Here is an 18,128-nt window from a genome sequence, read left to right on the forward strand (position 1 = left end):
AAGTGGCACATCATCATTATCAAGCAAGGTACTAGCATCATCATAAGCATCATTAATAGTAGAAGTAGCATCATCGATAACTTGCGACATATCAGAATTAATAGCATGTGGTGGTGTTGCAAGTTTATTCATAACAGAAGGTGAATCTAAAGCAGAACTGGATGGCAGTTCCTTACCTCCCCTCGTCCTTGAGGGAAATATCTTAGTCTTGGGATCCATTAGATTCTTCATAGTATTAATATGATAATAATCCCAAGTGACTCAAAAAATATAGCTTTGCTCCCCGGCAACGGCGCCAGAAAAAGGTCTTGATAACCCACAAGTATAGGGGATCGCGACAATTTTCAAGGGTAGAGTATTCAACCCAAATTTATAGATTCGACACAAGGGGAGCCAAAGAATATTTGAAGGTATTAGCAGTTGAGTTGTCAATTCAACCACACCTGGAGATTAATTATCTACAGCAAAGCGATCAGTAGCAAAGTAGTTTGATAGTTTTGATAGTAGTGACAGCAGCAACGGTAACAGTAACAGTGATAGCAGCACTTTGTAGCAAGTGTAACAGTGATGATAGCAATAGTAACGTAGCAAGATCAATAAGATAAATTCGTAGGCATTGGATCAGTGACTTGTTGGATGACATTCATCATGAGACGTTTATAACCTAGGGCGATATGGCACTAGCTCCAGTTCATCGATATAATGTAGGTATGCATTCCGTAAATTGTCATACGTGCTTTATTAAAAGAACTTGCATGCCATCTTTTGTCCTACCCTCCCGTGGCAGTGGTGTCCATATTGGAAACTAAGGGATATTAAGGCCTCCTTTTAATAGAGAACCAGAATAAAGCATTAACACATAGTGAATACATGAACTCCTCAAACTACGGTCATCACCGGGAGTGGGCCCAGTTGTTGTCACTCCGGGGTTGCCAGATCATAACACGTAGTAGGTGACTATAACTTGCAAGATCGGATCTAAAACATGGATATAATGATGAATTCATAAACGGTTCAGATCTGAAATCATGGCACTCGGGCCCAAAGTGAATAGCATTAAGCATGGCAAAGTCATAGCAACATCAATCTAAGAACATAGTGGATACTAGAGATCAAGCCCTAACAAAACTAACTCGATTACATGATGAATCTCATCCAACTCCTCACCAACCAGCGAGCCTATGAAGGAATTACTCACTATCGGTGGGAGCATCATGGAATTGGTGATGGAGAAGGGTTGGTGATTATGAAGAACGAAGATCCCCCTCTTCGGAGCCCCAAACGGACTCCAGATCTGCCCTCCCGAGGAAGAATAGAGCCTGGCGGCGACTCCGTCTCGTGGATCACGATAATTCTTCTCCCTGATTTTTTCTGGAATAATGTGAATTTATAGTATCAGGGGGTCGTCAGCGGGGCCACCAGGTGGGTAAAACCCACTTAGGCGTGCCAGGAGAGGGGGCGCGCCCTGCTGGGTTGTCCCCACCCAGGGGCCCCTCTCTGGTGGGTCTTGGCTCTAGAAATTCTTACTGTTGGTATAAAAAATCCTCACAAAGTTTCGTTCCATTCCGAGAACTTTTATTTCTAAACAAAAACGACACCATGGTAGTTCTACTGAAAACAGCGTCAGTCCGGGGTTAGTTTCATTCAAGTCATGCAAATTAGAGTCCAAAACAAGAGGAAAAGCATAATAAAAAGTAGATACATTGGAGACGTATCATTGACGAAAAATCGTTGTGGTTTTGATGCGTAGGTAAGAACGGTTCTTGCTAGAAGCCCGTAGCAGCCATGTAAAACTTGCAACAACAAAGTAGCGGACGTCTAACTTGTTTTTGCAGGGCATGTTGTGATGTGATATGGTTAAGACGTGATGAGATATAAATTGTTGTGTGAGATGATCATGTTTTGTAAAAGTTATCGGCAACTGGCAGCAACCTTATGGTTGTCGCTTTATTGTATGAAATGCAATCACCATGTAATTGCTTTAATTTATCACTAAGCGGTAGCAATAGTCGTGGAAGCAATGGTTGGTGAGACAACAACGATGCTATGATGGAGATCAAGGTGTCAAGCCGGTGACGATGAGATCATGACGGTGCTTTGGAGATGGAGATCAAAGGCACAAGATGATGATGGCCATATCATGTCATGTATTTTGATTGCATGTGATGTTTATCCTTTATGCATCTTATTTTGCTTAGTACAGCGGTAGCATTATAAAGATGATCCCTCACTAAATTTCAAGGTACAAGTGTTCTCCCTGAGTATGCACCGTTGCTACAGTTCGCTGTGCCGAGACACCACATGATGATCGGGTGTGATAAGCTCTACGTTCACATACAACGGGTGCAAGCCAGTTTTGCATGTGCAGATTACTCGGGTTAAACTTGACGAGCCTAGCATATGCAAATGTGGCCTCGGAACACTGAGGTGGAAAGTTCGAACGTGAATCATATAGTAGATATGATCAACATAGTGATGTTCACCATTGAAAACTACCCCATCTCACGTGATGATCAGACATGGTTTAGTTGATATGGATCACGTGATCATTTAGATGACTAGAGGGATGCCTATTTAAGTGGGAATCTTAAGTAATATGATTAATTGAACTTTAATTTATCATGAACTTAGTACCTGATTGTATTTGCATGTCTATGTTGTTGTAGATCAATGGCCCGTGCTATCGTTCCCTTGAATTTTAATGTGTTCCTAGAGAAAGCTAAGTTGAAAGATGATGGTAGCAACTACACGAACTGGGTATGTAACTTGAGGATTATCCTCATTGCTGCACAGAAGAATTACGTCCTAGAAGCACCGCTAGGTGCAAGACCCGCTGCAGGAGCAACTCCAAACATTATGAACATCTGGCACAACAAAGCTGATGACTACTCGATAGTTTAGTGTGCCATCTTTATGTCTTAGAATTGTGACTTCAAAGATGTTTTGAACGTCATGGAGCATATGAGATGTTCCAAGAGTTGAAGTTAATATTTCAAGAAAATGCCTGAGTTGAGAGATATGAAGTCTCCAACAAGTTCTATAGCTGCAAAATGGAGGAGAATAGTTCTATCAGTGAACACATACTCAGAATGTCTGGGTACCACAACCACTTGACTCAGTTGGGAGTTAATCTTCCTGATGATAGTGTCATGGACAGAGTTCTTCAATCACTGCCACCAATCTATAAAGGATTCGTGATGAACTATAATATGCAAGGGATGGAAAAGACAATTCCCGAGCTCTTCGCGATGCTAAAGGCCGCGGAGGTAGAAATCAAGAAGGAGCATCAAGTGTTGATGATTAACAAGCCCACTAGTTTCATGAAAAAGGGCAAAGGGAAGAAGGGGTAACTTCAAGAAGAACAACAAGCCAGTTGCTGATCAAGGGAAGAAGCCCAAGTCTGGACCTAAGCCTGAGACTAAGTGCTTCTACTGCAAAGGGACTGGTCACTTGAAGCAGAACTGCCCCAAGTATTTGGCGGATAAGAAGGATGGCAAAGTGAAAGGCATATTTGATATACATGTTATTGATGTGTACGTTATTAATGCTTGTAGTAGCGCCTGGGTATTTGATATTGGTTCTGTTGCTCATATTTGCAACTTGAAACAGGGGCTATGTATTAAACTAAGATTGGCCAAGGACGAGGTGACGATGCACGTGGGAAAAGGTTCCAAAGTCGATGTGATCGCCGTCGGCACGCTACCTCTACATCTACCGATTGGATTAGTTTTAGACCTAAATAATTGTTATTTGGTGCCAGCGTTGAGCATGAACATTATATCTGGATCTTGTTTGATGTGAGACGGTTATTAATTTAAATTAGAGAATAATAGTTGTTCTATTTATATGAGTAATATCTTTTATTGTCATGCACCCTTGATGAGTGGTCTATTTTTGTTGAATCTTGATTGTACTGATACACATATTCATAATATTGAAGCCTAAAGATGCAAGGTTAATAATTATAGTGCAACTTATTTTTGCCACTACCGTTTAGGTCATATTGGTGTAAAGCGCATGAAGAAACTCCATGCTGATGAGCTTTTGGAATCACTTGATTCTTGCGAACCATGCCTCATGGGCAAGTTGACTAAGACTCCGTTCTCCAGAACAATGGAGCGAGAAACTGACTTATTGGAAATAATACATACTGATGTATGCGGTCCAATGAGTGTTGGGGCTCGCGGCGGGTGAGGGAGTCCTGGATTAGGGGGTCTCCAGACAGCCGGATTATATCCTTTGGCCGGACTATTGGACTATGAAGATACAAGATTGAAGACTTCGTCTCGTGTCCGGATGGGACTCTACTTGGAGTGGAAGGCAAGCTAGGCAGTACGGATATGGATATATCCTCCTTTGTAACCGACCTTGTGTAACCCTAACCCTCTCCGGTGTCTATATAAACTGGGGGGTTTTAGTCCGTAGGACAGAACAATAACATACAATCATACCATAGGCTAGCTTCTAGGGTTTAGCCTCTCCAATCTCGTGGTAGATCTACTCTTGTACTACCCATATCATCAATATTAATCAAGCAGGACGTAGGGTTTACCTCCATCAAGAGGGCCCGAACCTGGGTAAAACATCGTGTTCCCTGCCTCCTGTTACCATCCGCCTTAGAAGCACAGTTCGGGACCCCCTACCCAAGATCCGCCGGTTTTGACACCGACATTGGTGCTTTCATTGAGAGTTCCTCTGTGTCATCGCCGTTAGGCTTGATGGCTCCTACTATCATCGATAGCGATGCAGTCCAGGGTGAGACTTTCCTCCCCGGACAGATCTTTGTGTTCGGCGGCTTTGCACTACGAGCCAATTCGCTTGGCCATCTGGAGCAGATTCAAATCTACGCCCCTGGCCACCAGGTCAGGTTTGGAAGCCTAAACTACACGGCCGATGTCCATGAAGACTTGATCTTCGATGGATTTGAGCCTCTGCGTTGTGCGTCATGCGGTCATGATGAGTACGATTTAGCTCTACCATTGGACAGTGTTCAGGAGATCGCACCGGCAGCCACTCTGACCCTCAATTCGGAGCCAGTTGCGCCATCCATGGACGGGTGGATGGACCCCGCCACGGAGGCCTTACCCTCAGCGGCGATCGAGCCGAACATCGACCTTAGCTTGCATGAGAGCCGTATTGTTAAACTGCCGGATCTTTCTCCGGCCACGGACTCCGAACCGCCTGCGCCCATTCCTATCGAATCCGATTGGGCGCTGATCATGGAGTTTACCTCCGCGGATATCTTTTAGCACTCGTCCTTCGGCGACATACTGAACTCATTAAGGTCTTTCTCCCTGTCAGGAGGATCCTGGCCGAACTATGTCCGGCAGGACTGGGATGCAGACGACGAAGAAATTCGTGGCCCGCCCACCACCCACTTAGTATCCACTATCGATGACTTAACCGACATGCTTGACTTCGACTCTGAAGACATCGACGGTATGGACGATGATGCGGGAGACTAATAGGAACCACTACCCACAAGGCACTAGACAGCCACCTCATCATACGATATATACATGGTGGATACACCCAAAGAAGGCAATGGCGACGAGACAGCAGAGGATGACCCCTCCAAGAAGCAACCCAAACGCCGACGTCAGCGGCGCCGCTCTAAGTCCCGCCAAAGCAAAAGTGGTGATAACGGCACAGGAGGTAATAACACTCTGGATAGTGCCGAAGACAACAGTAACCCCCTCCAGCAAGAGTTAGAGCAGGAGGATGGAAGAGCCAGCCCTCCTGAGAGAGCGGCAGATGGAGAAGCGGAGGATGATAATTACATGCCCCCCTCCGAAGATGAGGCAAGCCTCGGCGATGACGAATTCGCCATGCCAGAGGATCCCATCAAACAAGAGTGCTTCAAGCGCCGGCTTATGGCCACGGCAAATAGCCTTAAGAAAAAGCAGCAGCAGCAGCTTCAAGCTGATCAAGATCTGCTAGCTGACAGATGGACTGAAGTCCTCATGGCCGAGGAATATAAACTCGAGCGTCCCTCCAAGAGTTACCCAAAATGCAGGTTGCTACCTCGGCTGGAGGAAGAAGCGTATGACGCGGCTGATCGGCCACCTCGTGGCCGTGATAGAGAGGCATTCCAGCCAAAAGCTCAGCCGGCACCCCGACGCCATTCAAATAAAAAAGCATGGGGAAACACACCAGACCTGCGAGACGTATTGGAGGACAAAGCAAAACATGCAAGATCGATCCACGGATCACGAGGGCGCGCCACTATGCGAGACGATAAACGTCACGCCGGATACAGTAAAAGTAAATCCGGCCAGGCCGAACACAATGGGCAAGACCCATTCGAGCTACGTCACGATATAGCCCAATACAGAGGCACCGCACACCCCTTATGCTTCACAGACGAAGTAATGGATCATCAAATCCCAGAAGGTTTGAAACCTGTAAATATTGAATCATACGACGGCACAACAGATCATGCGGTATGGATCGAGGATTAACTCCTCCACATCCACATGGCCCGCGGTGATGACTTACATGCCATCAAATACCTCCCATTAAAGCTCAAAGGACCAGCGCGGCATTGCCTTAACAGCCTGCCAGCAGAGTCCATTAGCTGTTGGGAAGATCTGGAAGCCGCATTCTTCGACAACTTTCTGGGCACTTATGTGCGACCACCAGATGCCGATGACTTGAGCCACATAATTCAGCAGCCAGAAGAATCGGCCAGGCAATTCTGGAATCGGTTCCTAAGAAGGAAAAATCAAATCGTCGACTGTCCGGATGCAGAGGCCTTAGCAGCTTTCAAACACAACATTCACGACGAGTGGCTAGCCCGGCACCTTGGTCAGGAAAAACCGAAATCTATGGCAGCCCTCACGACACTCATGACCCGCTTTTGTGCGGGAGAAGACAGCTGGCTGGCTCGTAGTAATAATATGTCAAAGAACCATGGTACTTGGGATACCAAGGATGGCAATAGCAGGTCATGTCACAACAAATATAAGCGCCGCATTAACAACGATAATACTAAAGATACGACAATCAATGCCGGATTCAAAGGCTCTAAACCCGGTCAGCGGAAAAAGCCATTCAAAAGAAGCACTCCGGGCCCGTCCAGTTTGGACCGTATACTCGATCGCTCGTGTTAAATACACAGAACCCCCGACAAGCCAGCCAACCACACCAACAGGGATTGTTGGGTGTTCAAGCAGGCCGGCAAGTTAATTGCCGAAGACAAAGATAAGGGACCACATAGCGATGACGAGGAAGAGCCCCTGCAGCCGAACACCGGAGGACATAAGAGGTTCCCCCCACAAGTGCGGACGGTGAACATGATATATGCAACCCACATCCCCAAGAGGGAGCGGAAGAGTGCGCTCAGGGATGTATATGCGTTGGAGCCAGCTGCCCCAAAGTTCAACCCATGGTTCTCCTGTCCGATCACCTTCGATCGCAGGGACCACCCCACTAGTATCTGTCATGGCGGATTCGCCGCACTTGTCCTAGACCCAATCATTGACGGATTTCACCTCACTCGAGTCCTTATGGATGGCGGCAGCAGCCTGAACCTGCTTTATCAGGACACAGTGCGCAAAATGGGTATAGACCCCTCAAGGATCAAACCCAAAAAAACGACCTTTAAAGGTGTCATTCTAGGTGTAGAGGCCCATTGCACAGGCTCAATTACACTAGAAGTGGTATTCGGATCCGCGGATAACTTCCGAAGCGAAGAATTAATCTTCGATATAGTCCCGTTCCACAGTGGTTATCATGCACTGCTCGGGCGAACCACATTTGCGAGATTCAATGCGGTACCGCATCATGCACACCTCAAGCTCAAGATGCTAGGACCTCGTGGGGTTATTACAGTTAATGGAAACACAAAGTGCTCTCTCCGAACGGAGGAGCACATTGCGGCCCTCGCAGCAGAAGCGCAAAGCAGCCTCTCAAGGCAATCCACCAGTTCGGCGTCTCAAGACCCAGACACCTTCAAGCGCGCTCAGAGTAATCGACAACTAGACTGCCTGGCGCGATCTAAGCTCGCGTAGCAATGCGGCCCCCACCCCAGTCCAAGCCAAGCGGCGAAATCCGTGCCACGCATACATAATTATGCATTAAAAATACCATGGGCACCGGTGGGGAGGGGGGCTCAACTACGGCACGCTCCAAGAGGCGGCCTAAACCGCACTAGGGGCTTCCCGCTTTGTTATTTTTCTCTTTCAGGACTTTAATCTCTGGAAACCTTGTCCGACAGCATGATTGCCGAACACATGATGCAGCAACCAAGAGAGGCAGAAAGCTACGTCACACCACGGAACTCCCAAGTGGATTACGATAACGAGTGAAATATTTGCTTTAATACTATTCCTCAGCTTGCCCTTGGAAGGGACATAGTCCTACTTTTTGCTTATCGCACTATCTGTATCATTATGCTTTAACGCACCTCTTTGAATAAACAACGCATAACATTACGACTATTATTGCATTCTTGTTATATATATATGTGTTCATTAATGACACCTTGCAACCGTACACTTTGGTATGGCCAACACACGAGGGGCTTAAGTACCCCACAATATGGTGTGAGAAGTCCGAACACTTTCACAAGTGCGGCACCCCGAACTTATAGCATTATATGCATCAGCTCCAAATCATGTCTTTGGTCAAATGTTGGGTTTGCCCGGCTCCTATGTTACGGTACCTTATGTTCCGCTCCATCGGTTAAGGTAGCGCTAGGAGAACTACTGCGATTGTGCCCCGGTTCTGCTGGGCTAAGCACCTCAATAGAGAAAGCTAAAACTGACTGTCATGATAAGGCGAGAGACTGGTCGCTATTTGGCGAGGTTTCGAGTCCCTAAAGACTTATGCTGCTTAGAGCGAGGAGCTGGTCCTAACCGGCTTAAAGGCGTGTATCGCGCCCCGAATTCGGCCTTCCAAATACCAGGGGCTTCGCCGAAATTTAAAATTATAGAATTCTATGGCTAAGTGAGAGTGATGAAGCATTATTAGTCCGATTGCCTTGTTTGCTGTGCTGAGCACCTCCCTCGAAGGACCCAAACATGGGAACATGAGTGCTCAGGTTTATCCCGAACACCCCAGCACTCGCGGCATGGGGGCAAAAGCCGAGGACTAGCCATCTCTTAGGTTGGATAAATAGCCAAACAGAAGGTAATATTTTAAATTCAAACAAGCGTTGCATAGCGCATATGAAACAAGTTTTCATCATACAGGATCACACGAGCAAGTTTACTCAAATATTACATCCTTTGAACATTAGTCCGCTAAAAGATGGGCACCCTTCAGGACACCCTTATAATAAATTTCGGGGGGTCGATGCTCCTTGCCCTGCGGCGGTCCCTCCTTGATCAGCTTCACGGCGTCTAGCTTGGCCCATTGCACCTTCACGCGGGCGAAAGCCCGGCATGCACCTTCGAAGCAGACAGACCGCTTGACGACCTCCAGCCGTGGGCAGGCGTCCACAAGCCGCCTCACCAGGCCAAAGTAGCTGTTTGGAAGGGCGTCGCCAGGCCACAGCCGGACTATAAAGCCCTTCATGGCATGTTCGGCCGCCTTGTGCAGCTCGACCAGCTGCTTTAGCTGGTCGCTCATAGGCACCGGGTGTTCAGTCCCAGTATATTGGGCTCAGAACAACTTCTCTGTTGAGCTTCCCTCCTCAGCCTGGTAAAAAGTTGCGGCATCCGACACGCTGCGGGGCAAATTTGTGAATGCTCCTAGAGAGCTCCGGATTCGGGTAAGTAACAGGTAATTTACTTTCGCATGCTTGCTTTGCATATAGAATGCCTTACCCGCCGCTATCTTCCCCATTGCATCAATCTCCTGGAGGGCCTTCTGTGCTTCGGCCTTGGCACTCTTTGCACTTTCACGGGCGGCGGCAAGCTCGGACTCTCGCGTCTTCAAGTCACACTCCAACGCCTCATGCTTCGACACGAGAGCTTGGAGCTCTTGATGCACCTCGCCCACCCGTGCTTCTTGCCTTTCCCGCTCGGTCCGCTCCTTGGCCGCTTTGTCTTCGGCCTCGGTTAGTGCTTGCTTCAGGGTCGCCACCTCGGTCGTGGCCCCTGTCAAATATACGATGATCATGTCATCTTGCAATCGCGTCTTCTTTTATATATACATAGACATGGTATTACTTACCCTTGTTCTTCTCGAGCTGCCTCTTGGCAAGGCCGAGCTCTTTCTTGGACCCCTCGAGGTCCTGCTTCAGTGTGGCGACCTCCGCAGTCAGTGCGGCTGAGGCCAGCAGCGAAGCCTGCATACGCATATAGACATAATTATGTTAGACTCCTGCGGTATTATTTGATCCTCTATTCGGCTTTTCTTTTTAAACACCAAACAGAGCATCAGGGGCTGCTGTCTATGCAGTAATATTTTTCCTATATTTCGAACACTTACCTCAAAGCCTGTTAGAAAGCTGGCACAGGCTTCAGTCAATCCGCTCTTGGCGGACTGAACCTTCTGGACCACCACACTCATAATAGTACGGTGCTCCTCGTCGATGGAAGCGCTGCGAAGCGCTCCCAGCAGATTGTCCGGCGCCTCTGGATGGACAGAGGTCACCGGCACAGGCGTCTTGCCCCTCTTGGAAGGAGGCCGCCTACTCGAGTCCGGAACCATTGGAGGTTCCGACGCGGTGTTCGGCTGAGGGCCGAACTCGGAGCCCTCATGGGCCTTGTTCCCTTTGCTCCCGGAGTCCGGAAGGTCGCCTTGAGGCGCCTTCGGGACTGTCTCCCCTCGACCCGGTGCCTCTTGAGACAATACCTCGGCGTCGTCCGCAGGGCAAGGGGAGGTGGCGGTCGGAAGTGGATCGCTATCCATATCCAACCAGCCTAGGGAGCCGTCCGATGATACATCGATACTGGCTCGTGGCGGCCTGTATAATCATATTCGGCATTAGGGGAAGCAGTGCGACAAAGGAATGCTATGAGTTACTCTGGTATCCGAATACTTACGACTTTGCTAGGGGCTTGGCCCTGAGCAGCCACTTGTCTTCTCCTTCGGCGGCGGTGGTGGTGGAACTATCCGGAAGGAGAGTCCTTCCCTTCTTGGACCCTTCGGCCTCCCCAGTTGGGGCGGCCTTCCTTTTCTTGTCTCCCCAAACTGGAGGGGGAGCATCTTCTTCCTCCTCGTCTTCGGGGGAGGAGTGTGCTGCAGAGTTATCGAACGATGAGTCCAATGACGCCTGGTGTCGGGAACTCTTTCGGGTTCCCTTGGCCTTCTTGGTCTTCTCCAGCACCTTGTAAGGGGTTGGAGTCAGCATCTTCGTCAGGAGAGCGTCCGCTGGGCCTTTGGGCAAAGGAGTCGGACAGTCGATCTGTACGGCTGTCTCCTGCCAGTCATGTCAAAGGTATGGGAGTTTAGATCCCGCATAGAGTCAAACTATGAAAAACAAGTATCCTGTGAGAGGTAAAATAGCTTACCGTGCTGGCTTGGCGCTTCGCGCAGAATCCGCGATCCTCGGTAGTGGGAGGGGGAACCTCGGCACCCTTGAATAGCACCTTCCAGGCATCCTCATGAGTTGTGTCAAAGAGCCTTTTCAGAGTTCGGTGTTGGGCCGGGTCGAACTCCCACAAGTTGAAAGCCCGTTGTTGGCACGGGAGGATCCGGCGGATGAGCATGACTTGGACTATGTTGACGAGTTTGAGCTTCTTGTTCACCATGTTTTGAATACATGTTTGGAGTCCGGTCAGCTCTCCCGAACTACCCTAGGATAGGCCCTTCTCTTTCCCGGAGGTGAGCCGCGTGGGGATGCCAGATCGGAACTTGGGGGCCGCTGCCCATTTAGGGTCACACAGCTCGGTGATGTAGAACCACCCCGATTGCCGCCAATTTACGGTCTCCACGAAGGAGCCCTCGAGCCATGTGACGTTGGGCATCTTACCCACCATGGCGCCTCCACACTCCGCCTGGCGGCTGCTCACTACCTTCGGCTTGACATTGAAGGTCTTCAGCCATAAGCCAAAGTGGGGCTTGATGCGGAGGAAGGCCTCGCACATGACGATAAACGCCGAGATGTTGAGGATGAAGTTTGGGGCCAGAACGTGGAAATCCAGGCCGTAGTAGAACATGAGCCCCCGGACGAATGGGTGGAGAGGGAATCCCAGTCCGCGGAGGAAATGGGTAAGGAACACTACCCTCTCATGGGGCCTGGGGGTGGGGATGAGCTGCCCCTCATCTGGGAGCCGGTGCGCGATGTCGTCGGGCAGGTATCCGGCTCTCCTCGGCTTCTTGATGTGTCCCTCCATGACGGAGGAGACCATCCACCTGCCTCCCGCTCCAGACTTGGTTGGAGAAGGTCGAGGTGGGAAATGCGGACTTGGGCGCTGGAGCTCGAGTGTGCGAAAATGGATGAGCAAGGGAGGAAGAAGGCGTTGATGAAAAGGTGAATCATTATCCCTTTATATGGGCGGACGAAACTATGCGTCCCCACTAGCCTGGTAAAACTCGCTTATCCCCCAAGCACCGTAATCGATGGCGCGGTTGGGTTACCCACGCCCGTATTGATGAGAATCCTGTGATAAGGGGACACGATCTCTGCTTTGACAAGACGTGTCAAAAAACTGCCTCGCGTTATGTGCGGGACTAGTTAAAGGAAATGGTTCGAATAATCACCGGGCCATGACATAATGTCGTGCTGCCAAAACAAGTCGGCAAATTAGATTTGTGGAAATATTATTCTCTCTACGGTGGTATGTGGAACTTATTTTGCAGGGTCGGACACTATCCTTGTATTCAAATTCTTCCGTGGTGTATTCGGAGGAGGAACCTTCCTTGCAATGCCGAAGACAATACTGCGCGCCGGACTCATCGTCATTGAAGCCTGGTTCAGGGGCTACTGAGGGAGTCCTGGATTAGGGGGTCTCCGGACAGCCGGATTATATCCTTTGGCCGGACTGTTGGACTATGAAGATACAATATTGAAGACTTCGCCTTGTGTCCGAATGGGACTCTACTTGGCGTGGAAGGCAAGCTAGGCAGTACAGATATGGATATATCCTCCTTTGTAACTGACCTGGTGTAACCCTAACCCTCTCCGGTGTCTATATAAACCAGAGGGTTTTAGTCCATAGGACAGAACAATAACATACAATCATACCATAGGCTAGCTTCTAGGGTTTAGCCTCTCTGATCTCGTGGTAGATCTACTCTTGTACTACCCATATCATCAATATTAATCAAGCAGGATGTAGGTTTTACCTCCATCAAGAGGGCCCGAACCTGGGTAAAACATCGTGTTCCCTGCCTCCTGTTACCATCCGCCTTAGACGCACAGTTCGGGACCCCCTACCCGAGATCCGCCGGTTTTGACACCGACAGCGGGTATCGTTATTTTCTGACCTTCACAAATGATCTGAACAGATATGGGTATATCTACTTGATGAAACATATGTCTGAAACATTTGATAAGTTCAAAGAATTTCAGAGTGAAGTGGAAAATCATCGTAACAAGAAAATAAAGTTTCTACGATCTGATCGTGAAGGTGAATATTTGAGTTATGTGTTTGGTCTTCATTTGAAACAATGAGGAATAGTTTCACAACTCACGCCACCTGGAACACCACAACGTGATGGTGTGTCCGAATGTCGTAACCTTACTTTATTAGATATGGTGTGATCTATGATGTCTCTTACTGATTTACTGCTATCATTTTGGGGTTATGCTTTAGAGATGGCCGCATTCACATTAAATAGGGCACCATCTAGATCCATTGAGACGACACCATATGAACTATGGTTTGGTAAGAATCCTAAGCTGTCATTTCTTAAAGTTTGGGGTTGCGATGTTTATGTGAAAAAACTTCAGCCTAATAAGCTCGAACCCAAATCGGAGAAATGTGTCTTCATTGGATAGCCAAAGGAGACTGTTGGGTACACCTTCTATCACAGATCCGAAGGCAATATATTCATTGCTAAGAATGGATCCTTTCTAGAGAAGGAGTTTCTCTCAAAAGAAGTGAGTGGGAGGAAAGTAGAACTTGATGAGGTAATTGTACCTTCTCACGAATTGTAAAGTAGTTCATCATAGAAATTAGTTCCAGTGGTTCCTACACCAATTAGTGAGGAAGCTAATGATGATGATCGTGAAACTTCTGATCAAGTTACTACCGAACCTCGTAGGTCAACTAGAGTATGATCCGCACCAGAGTGGTATGGTAATATTGTTCTGGATGTCATGTTACTTGACCATGACGAACCTACGAACTATGAGGAAGCGATGATGAGCCCAGATTCCGCGAAATGGCTTGAGGCCATGAAATCTAAGAAGGGATCCATGTATGAGAACAAAGTGTGGACTTTGGTTGACTTGCCCGATGATTGGCAAGCAATAGAGAATAAATGGATCTTCTAGAAGAAGACTGACACGGACGGTAATGTTACTGTTTACAAAGATCGACTTGTTGCTAAAGGTTTTCAACAAGTTCAAGGAGTTGACTACAATGAGACCTTCTCACACATAGTGAAGCTTAAGTCTGTCCGAATCATGTTAGCAATTGCCGGATTTTATGATTATGAAATTTGGCAAATGGATGTCAAAACTGCATTCCTTAATGGATATCTTAAAGAAGAGTTGTATATGATGCAACCATAAGGTTTTGTCGATCCAAAAGGGTCTAACAAAGTGTGCAAGCTCCAGCGATCCATTTATGGACTGGTGCAAGCCTCTCGGAGTTGGAATATATGCTTTGATAGTGTGATCAAAGCATATGGTTTAATACAGACTTTTGGAGAAGCTTGTATTTACAAGAAAGTGAGTGGGAGCTCTGTAGCATTTCTAATATTATATGTGGATGACATATTGTTGATTGGAAATAATACAGAATTTCTGTATAGCATAAAAGGATACTTGAATAAGAGTTTTTCAATGAAAGACCTTGGTGAAGCTGCTTATATATTGGGCATCAAGATCTATAGAGATAGATCGAGACGCTTAATTGGACTTTCACAAAGCATATACCTTGATAAAGTTTTGAAGAATTTCAGAATGGATCAGTCAAAGAAAGGGTTCTTGCCTGTGTTACAAGGTGTGAAGTTGAGTCAGACTCAATGCCCGACCACTGCAGAAAATAGAGAGAAAATGAAAGTCATTCCCTATGCCTCAGCCATAGGTTCTATCATGTATGCAACGTTGTGTACCAGACCTGATGTGTGCCTTGATATAAGTTTAGCAGGGAGGTACCAAAGTAATCTAGGAGTGGATCACTGGACATCGGTCAAGAACATCCTGAAATACCTGAAAAGGACTAAGGATATGTTTCTCATTTATGGATGTGACAAAGAGCTCGTCGTAAAAGGTTACGTCAATGCAAGCTTTGACACTAATCTGGATGACTCTAAGTCACAAACCGGATATGTATTTATATTGAATGGTGGAGCTGCTAGTTTGTGCAGTTCCAAGCAGAGCATCATGGCGGGATCTACGTGTGAAGCGAAGTACATAGCTACTTTGGAAGCAGCAAATGAAGGAGTCTGGATGAAGGAGTTCATATCTGATCTAGGTGTAATACCTAGTGCATCGGGTCCAGTGAAAATCTTTTGTGACAATACTGGAGCAATTGCCTTGGCGAAGGAATCCAGATTTCACAAGAGAACCAAAGACATCAAGAGATGCTTCAATTCCATCCGCGATCAAGTCAAGGAGGGATACATAGAGATTTGTAAGATACATATGGATCTGAATGTTGCAGACCCATTGACTAAGCCTCTCTCATGAGCAAAACACGATCAACACCAAGACTCCATGGGTGTTAGAATCATTACTATGTAATCTAGATTATTGACTCTAGTGCGAGTGGGAGACTAAAGGAAATATGCCCTAGAGGCAATAATAAAGTTGTTATTCATATTTCCTTGTATCATGATAAATGCTTATTATTCATGCTAGAATTGTATTAACCGGAAACTTAGTACATGTGTGAATACATAGACAAACAGATTGTCCCTAGTATGGCACTACTTGACTAGCTCATTAATCAAAGATGGTTAAGTTTCCTGACCATAGACATGTGTTTTCATTTGATGAATAGGATCACATTCCATTAGAGAATGATGTGATGGATAAGACCCATCCATTAGCTTAGCATAATAATCATTTAGTTTTATTGCTATTGCTTTCTTCATGACTTATACATGTTCCTCTGACTATGAGATTATGCAACTCCCGAATACCAGAGGAACACTTTGTGTGCTATCAAACATCACAATGTAACTGGGTGATTATAAAGATGCTCTACAGGTGTCTCTAATGGTGCTTGTTGAGTTGGCATAGATCAAGATTAGGATTTGTCACTCCACGTATCGGAGAGGTATCTCTGGGCCCTCTCCATAATGCACATCACTATAAGCCTTGCAAGCAATGTGACTAATGAGTTAGTTACGGGATGATACATTACGGAACGAGTAAAGAGACTTGCCGGTAACAAGATTGAACTAGGTATGAGGAATCCGACGATCGAATCTCAGGCAAGTAACTTACCGATGACAAAGGGAATAACGTATGTTGTTATGCGGTTTGACCGATAAAGGTCTTCGTAGAATATGTAGGAGCCAATATGAGAATCCAGGTTCCGCTATTGGTTATTGACCGGAGATGTGTATCGGTCATGTCTACGTAGTTGTCGAACTCATAGGGTCCGCATGCTTAACATTCGATGATGATTTGTATTACGAGTTATGTGATTCGATGACCAAAGTTTGCTCGGAGTCTCGGGTGAGCTCTCGGACATGAGTAGGAGTCTCAAAATGGTCGAGAGGTAAAGATTCATATATTGTAAGGTTGCATTTGGACATCGAAATGGTTCCGAGACATTCGGGCATTTTTCCGGAGTACCGGGAGGTTACCGGAACCCCCGAGGGAAGTTAATGAGCCTTAGTGGGCTTTATTGGAGAGAGGGAAGAAAGGCCACGAGGTGGCGCGCGCATCCCCCTTGTCCACCTTATCGGTTCTATATCCGGCATATCTCGTAGTAGGGGTCCTAAGCTAGGCGTCTTGGAGCGATGGTAACATGGACACGGGATTTTACCCAGGTTCGGGCCCTCTTGATGGAGGTAAAACCCTATGCCCTGCTTTTTATTCTACTCATATGGGGTGTAGTATAGAGTACATGTATCTACCACGAGATTGATCTAATCAATATAAGATGTTCTATTGACCACGAGATTGATCTGATGAATATAAGATGTTATATTGACGTGCGATGGGAATTCAGATCGTCTCCAGGCTAGTCAATAGAACATCTTATATTCGTTACATAAATCTTGTGGTAGATACATGTACTCTGTACTACACCCCATATGAATATAATCAAAAGCGGGTCGTAGGGTTTTACGTCCATCAAGAGGGCCCGAACCTGGGTAAAATCCCGTGTCCATGTTACCATCGCTCCAAGACACCTAGCTTAGGACCCCTACTACGAGATATACCGGATATAGAACCGAAACCCCTCCTTCCTTCTCCTTCTCCCCTCCTTCCTTTCTCTCCGGTGGAGGAAAGGAAAGGGGGGGGATCCTACTTGGACTAGGAGTCCAAGTAGGACTCCCCCCTGGCGTGCCCCTCCTAGCCGGCCTCCTCTCTCCCTCCCTCCTTTATATACGTGGCCAGGGGGCACCCCAATAGCACAATAGACAATCTCTTAGCCATGGGCGGTGACCCCTCCATAGTTCAACACCTTGGTCATATAATCGTAGTGCTTAGGTGAAGCCCTACGCCGGTAACTTCATCATCACCGTCGCCACGCCGTCATGCTGACGGAACTCTCCCTCGTCCTCAACTAGATCAAGAGCTCGAGGGACGTCATCGTGCTAAACGTGTGCTGAACACGGAGGTGCCATACGTTCGGTACTTCTATCGTTTGGATCGTGAAGACGTTCGACTACATCAACCGTGTTACTAAATGCTTCCGCTTTCGCTCTATGAGGGTACATGGACACACTCTCCCCTCTCGTTACTATGCATCTCCTAGTTAGATCTTGCGTGATCGTAGGAATTTTTTTGAATTACTACATTCCCTAACAGTGAGAACCCCTTCAACTCGTGAAAGATCGGCCCATAGGGTTCCACCATACATCATCTTGGTATCATGAGCCGAGGTTGATCATTATTTTGGAATCTCTCCATTCATTTTCTAGCGTAATTTTGTTGTGTTTTG

Source organism: Triticum dicoccoides, chromosome 6A (genome assembly GCF_002162155.2).
Source record: "Triticum dicoccoides isolate Atlit2015 ecotype Zavitan chromosome 6A, WEW_v2.0, whole genome shotgun sequence".
Taxonomy (NCBI): domain Eukaryota; kingdom Viridiplantae; phylum Streptophyta; class Magnoliopsida; order Poales; family Poaceae; genus Triticum; species Triticum dicoccoides.